The sequence below is a fragment of the Macrobrachium rosenbergii genome, unplaced genomic scaffold (assembly GCF_040412425.1).
Source record: "Macrobrachium rosenbergii isolate ZJJX-2024 unplaced genomic scaffold, ASM4041242v1 171, whole genome shotgun sequence".
Lineage (NCBI taxonomy): Eukaryota > Metazoa > Arthropoda > Malacostraca > Decapoda > Palaemonidae > Macrobrachium > Macrobrachium rosenbergii.
Window position 1 is genome coordinate 3,098,044 of NW_027100729.1, and position 6,735 is coordinate 3,104,778.

A 6,735-nucleotide genomic window follows, 5' to 3' on the forward strand; every position below is an offset into this window, starting at 1 on the left:
GGCGGTGGAGTTATGTGCAGGTTCTGCTCAGTCCGAATGTTACATCTGGAAGGATGGGGGGGGGGAGGCTGCCTAGCATGGTGTCCTGGGGTAGGTTAGGTTAGGATGCGTCCCTCATGAAGCATCTTTGATTTCCTTTTAATGAAGGAGCAACCCTCCGACGGGAGTGGGGTGGGGGGGTGGGGGGGGGGGCGATTAGCAAAATCACAACCAAAAATCATAACAAAATTGTTAACAACCCCATTAATGCAGCCATAGCCTACCCCACACCTCTGAGCCTGACCCAGCCTACAGGGCCTGAGAAGGCTACAAATAGCCTAAACGAGTAAACAGTTTAAATCGATCAAATAAGGCCTAAATAAGGTCTAAATAAGGTCTGACCTTTGCAACCTTGACCTTCAGGAGACGAGAAATGCCTAACGCAAGTTAATCACATTTAGCCCACCTCAAAACCACATATTTAACCCAATTTCTAAATCACGAATTTAACTTCAAGCATCGATTTAACCTTCAGCGTTATATAAAGAAACGAAATAAGGAAAGCAACGTAATTAACGCTTTAAATAACGGTTAATGAACATTGGCAATCGTCTCCTTAGGAGGAGTCAAGAGACCCACAATGCCTCTCTTCATTCAACCATATTTAACTCAAAAACTCAAATTTCACACAATTTTTAACTCACGAATTCAACCTCAATCATTGATTTACCTCGGTTGACCTCCAATTCGATCACTCAGTCAATATTTCCGGTCGAAATTGATTGATTTCTGTTGATCTCCGGGACAACTATTCGACGACACCATCATTTGTTTGTTTACACTCACTCGACCACTTTCCACCCAAGACGATTAGCTCCTTTATTCGGGTTATTTTTCGGTTAGTAATTATTTGTATAACATTTTAGATTTATAAAAAGGTAATAAATATAATTATATGATTTTTTAAAATATAAAATGAAGTTAATTTACTTATAAATGTAATTTATGAAGCATTTTTGGCGATATACTAATTTTCTACCGTAGCTAATAAGTTTCAGGTACCGTAAAAGTGTATCGCAAATATAGAAGCTTATTTTACTTATATTTATGGGTTAATAATAAGATATTGTATAATGTTGAACTGATAAAAATGTAATAAATACAATTAAGTCATATAATTTCTGTTGTAAATCGAGTTATTTTACTGATAAATATAATGAATGAAGCATTCTTGGGGTGACCTATCGGTCTCTTATTGTAGGCAATCATGGGTTAGAAACGACGTCTTTTGACATGTTACATTAATAGAAGTATAATAGACATAATCTATATGTATTATTTATAGGAAGCAGAACGTAATGGTCTCTATCAGCTTCTTTATGGATCCTTTTGACTGAGATTCAAGTCTTTGGGCTCCGGACAGACAGACGAGGTCAAGGTCTATAGATTAAAGAGGTCTTCTCAGGCCACCGTAGTGCGCGGGTAGCCGGATGGTGGGAGTTGTGGTGGGTCAGAGCGGTGACGTCACTCAGACCATGCCGTGCCTGAGTAAGCTGTGGAACTTCCATAAGAAAATAAAGGAACTATTCTTCCTGCTTTGTTTTTTTTCATCTTTTTAGAGATTTATATTTTATTCCTTTAGGGAAAATAAAAGTAAGATAACAAATACATAACTTTATTACATTAAAACAACCAAACATATATTTGATGATGTAAATAACTGAAATTTGTTGAGCATTAGACAGTTTAAATTTACAAAATAAATAATGATATATACAAAGTATATGCTTCAATTATGTTCTATATCACGTTGCGAGCTTTTGCATTTTATTTTGCGCTCTTCTTGATGAACTAATACTCCTGTTCAAAACACGAATTCTAAAGAATGTCGACATCTAACAAAAAAATTTCATAACGCGATTGGTAATTGATGTTATTGCTTTTAAAACACTGCTAATTAAATCAGTCAGTTTATCTGTGTTATTTGCAAGTTTTAAATATTTTTCCCGTGATAACAGAGAAATATTTTTTCCATTGTTTTTAAATGCACCAAAAATTGCTCGCTTGGTTGCAACAGCGTTCCATCTCTTGCACTTATGGCACCAATCCACGAACCATCTCCCTTCGTCGCTGCACTTCCAAGGAATTCATATTCAGGAAACTTACGAGCTATATAACCACCAACGTATTGTAAGTCCATCTTCCATCGCATTTCCTAATTCTTCTTTTTCAATTTCCAATTCTACATTGTCATCATTTTGCAAATCATTACCAAATTCCACTGGCAAACAAAACGACATAGCCGGCAGGCTTAGCTCTTTTGGATAGAAGTTTCTTCATCTACATAGATGCGCTATTTGTTCAACAGGAAATGAGGTTGATGTCATCATATCACTATTGCAACTTTCAACGTTGCAGTTTGATCCTAACAGTTTCCTCTCTTTGCCTAGAATGTGGGCTCTGATTCGGTGCTTAAATGCAACGGGTGATGCATGTTGATGACATGAACCCATCCGCCTTATGCAGCCAAAAAGTGTTCAAGACCATCTTGATTTAGCCTCTAAGTCAGAATATATGATGTTTGAAATATATTTTTGACCATTCTCAGCAGCTTCATTAATGAATTGCATGATTAGATTAAGCCTTTTGGAAAGGGTAGAGCCTATTGCTTTTCATCACTTTCATTTCTTTAGACACCCGAATCACATCTTGCAACGTTTTATTTTGTATGTCCAGATTCATCCCATAGGCATTTCTTGATGGTTTTATCACGAGGCACTTCGAGAGTTAAATAAATCGAACCAGGTATCTACAAGGCAGATAAACTGACTTGTGACCAGTCCTTAGAAACAAGCAAATATTTGTTACCGAAGTACTGAAGACATTTATATGTAATTTCGACAGTAATTGCATTTTTAGTTTAACATTCATGCGTTGCATGCCCATTACATTGATGTGTCAACATTTTTCAGAGAGCTATGTGCTGTCTTAGAGATCACTTTTGCTTTTGATAATTAACGCCCCTAACTGAACCACAATGAGTTTAAAACCTTTCTCCCGACAATACAAATCCATGATCAGGAAATTATTCCTTATGAGTTTTATGAGGTTTGTGCATCGGCAAACACATGTACTTTATGTTATCATCTACTGGGTTAACAAATGCAGAATTATCTATATCAATGCCTAAGAATTCCATAAAACCAACATTTGTTGTTCCTAAGTCACTAACCATGGCTTACAGGAAACCCAGCTTTTAACCTGAATAATCAATTTAAAAGGAGATTTTTCATGTTAGTGTCGAAATTATAATAAATAATTTGTTTCAGGAAGTCGTAAGTCCTCTGATCATCGCAAAGACTGTAATTTGGTATGTTTGGGTCAAAATGGTCAAGGAAAGCACCTATAGGTCCGGGAAGGTCATTGATCTGTACATACTGGCTGCAGAACGGTCATATTTTGGGTCGGGGCTGAGAAGTTCTTTAATCTATAGACCTTGGACGAGGTAATGGTTCCCTTCGCATCTCGTCTCTGGCGTCATCTAATGAAACGCAGACGAAGCACAGAAATGACATCGAGAAGAACTGACGTCTTCGTTATTTTGGCAGGGGTCCTTCGATGTCTGTAGAAGGCGGGGGGGGGCGAGCAGTGATCTTAATATAAATAAGGTCCTATTATGTGAGTTTCCTGAATTTACCTTATGATTAATTTTATCTGTATCATACATTCACCAGACATCAAGGTTACAATATCAGATGACAATTGGATGTTGAAGGCATATTCTGAGTATGTATGTGTATATATATATATATATATATATATATATATATATATATATATATATATATATATATATATATATATATATATATATATATATATATATATATATATATATAATATATATATATATATATATATATATATATATATATATATATATATATATTATATGGTATATATTAAGTTTTAAGAAGGTGAGTGAAAACCGGGACTTTGGGTGTCTTAGTTATTAGAAACAGCACCAATATTTGTTTCAAAGCGTATATATGGGAAACCCACAAATAATTTGTCATATATTCATTTTTACTCTAACCATGCTGAACAAATTAAGGTGTCAACATTTTCCCGTATGTATCTTAGAGCTCTTAGAATCTGTAGTCCTGAGTTTTTGGAAGAGGAGTTTAAAATTATCGATAAAATAGGAGACTCATTATGTTACCCTTCATGTTTTTTAGAACTTTGTAAAACTAAAGCAAAAATTATGTCCAACCAGTGTTAACTTAAGAATATTCTCTGCTTACTGTTTCATCCTAATTTCATTCCTGCAGTGCCCATTTTAAGAACTATTAACTTAGTATTTAGATACAATAATATTTTGAGAAATAAACTAATTAAGAATAGCCCACCCAATCCAAACGCTATTGTATGCAGTATTCCTTGCAAAGAATGTAATAAGATTTATATTGGTCAAACATCAAAAGGACTAATGTAAGGAAGGTATTGAGTAACATACTGGCTGGGCGTTGTCTAGTTTATTGCTGGTTCCTTACTGAATCCATGTACAGAATCTTCATGGTTGTTATTGGCTGGTGTGAGCCATAAAAGTAGTTTCTACACACAGCCAAGACAAAACAAAGATTATGTTTCGGACATCTGTGCTTGTCGACAGACAAACAGATGGTGATTGTGAGAGACATAATACAATGATAAAACATATATCAATGGAAAGGCCACGAAATTCCACATATGAACATTTGCATGAGATTCGAGACAGATTAATAAATACAATGCAGTGGCTTAATATGTGTGAAATGGCGTGACGTTTGGTGTCTTCACAAACAGGAACATTCATACTGAAGATTTGGTGGAACATTATGAGTACATGATCGGAATGCTTGCATGGCAATGCAAGTATTGGTGATTGTACATGAATCGAGACAACAGTGGTTAGAGAGAAATAGACAGGAATAGATGATGCGTTCCTTCGAGCGATCGCCGCTGACTGCACGGGAGGGAGAGAGAGAGAGAGAGAGAGCAGGACGCTTTGTCATCTTGTTTTGTCTGATGGCTGACTCACATACACGTGTGTCCATAGGCCCTTACACAAATAATAGCATTGTGGATCATTGGCTTAAGGCAGGCCGTGTGATGAACTGGGATAAGTCCACAGTTATCTACAAGGTCAACGACCATCGGAAAAGAAATCTGCTAGAGACTGTCTTCATTGAAGCTCCTTCCACCAGGAATGTTAATCTCCACCCTGGATTACCCCTGGATCCTTTGTCCGTGTCTTTTTTGTTTAAAGAACATGCTGCCCAGAATAATCAACTGTAACCCTGCCCCCTTTCTGTTTTTATATATGAATCTCTGTCAACTTCTTTTGTATTCAGTGTGAACTTGAAAATGTAGAATAAACTACGAAAGTACTTGTTCAGTCCCAGTTTTCACTCACCTTCCGACGTGGACTTAGTGATATTCTCAATCATGCGTTCCTTCATGTTGTATTGGATATACATACATACATACATTACATAAATATACTTATAAATACTGCTGTTCAACCTCTCTTCCTTGCCTCTTAGTAGAGTAGTAAATTAATTTTCTCTTGAAGCCAGGAACACAACGCAGATTTCTTGCATGAGAAAGAGGAGAGCAGGAAGAAGCAGGAGTTGTTTCCAAATTAAGCTCAGCGTAGTATTTGGATGTTAGAAGGGTGGGGATTTTAAACCCACAAGCTTCATAGAGGGACGATGGTTTTGCTACCAAGGCCAGAACTTAGATACACTGTCCTTAAAAGTCGGTTTGTTGACAATTACTCCCAGTTTTGTTTTTCTTTGACCTATGCACTGGTGAGTCTTTGTCATTTTGCAAATGATACCCACAACCGTTGTCCAAAGTACATTCATTGCTTTCTAGTGAAATCACACCACTTCCCCTCCACAGTGTTAAAAGTACTAGTCTTGATGTAAGATTCATCCCTTGTGATGAATTAGTTACTACTGAGAGCTTCTTCAGTCCAAGAATGTTACCTGGATACTTCTTTTCCCCACGTGTGTCTATACCTTGAGCCTGGAAACTGCCTCTTGCTTGGAGAAGAATCTGCATCCATCGTCAGTGCCAAGAAGCCACAGTTCAACGTTCACTGAATTCAGCTCTTTTATAAAAGTGATTGAAGAGGCTTTTTCAATCTGTTGCGATCACTTCATTCAGCACTGAGGTATCTGTCCTGATCAGGACTAATATTTTGAGCTGCTGTAAATAATCCATTTCCTTTTATTCTACTTTTGTTGAAATTAGTTTTCCAGTAAGTTTACTTCATTGATCCTCGGGTTGTATAATAAACTTATGTTTTGTAATACTAGTTTTCAGCTGGTGACCTTTTCCATTTGATTGTCTGTCCTTTAGAGCTTTACTTGGCCTTAACTGGCAGAGTTACCTGGGTCTGAGGTAGAACAAGGTTATACTACTCCAATTAATAGGTTGTTGATGTAAATGACCGACGGACCCCACATAATAATAGACATATGCTATATATATACATATATACAGTAATACCTCGAACTTGAGTGAGGTTAGGTTCCAGAACCCCTCATGTAAGGTAAAGATTCGTGAAAGTTTGGCACGGTCACTAAAAAATGCTAATACATAGAGTAAATGCTTATTTCTAGAGTTTAAGCCTGAAATATGACAAAATCATCCTTCCAAAGCATTTTACTTTCATTTAAAAGTTTGCTTAATACCGTACTGTAATTC

General features: G+C 36.5%; 1 protein-coding gene across 1 annotated transcript in view; it reads right to left on the reverse strand.

The window, feature by feature from the left end:
- Positions 1-821, reverse strand: part of LOC136838188 (zinc finger and SCAN domain-containing protein 31-like) — a 298,878-nt gene extending 298,057 nt beyond the window's left edge. Inside the window, exon 1 of the mRNA XM_067103069.1 lies at positions 710-821. The gene's annotated coding sequence lies outside the window, so the exon portion shown is untranslated. The remainder of the gene's footprint in view (positions 1-709) is intronic.
- Between the last annotated feature and the right edge of the window lie 5,914 nt (positions 822-6,735).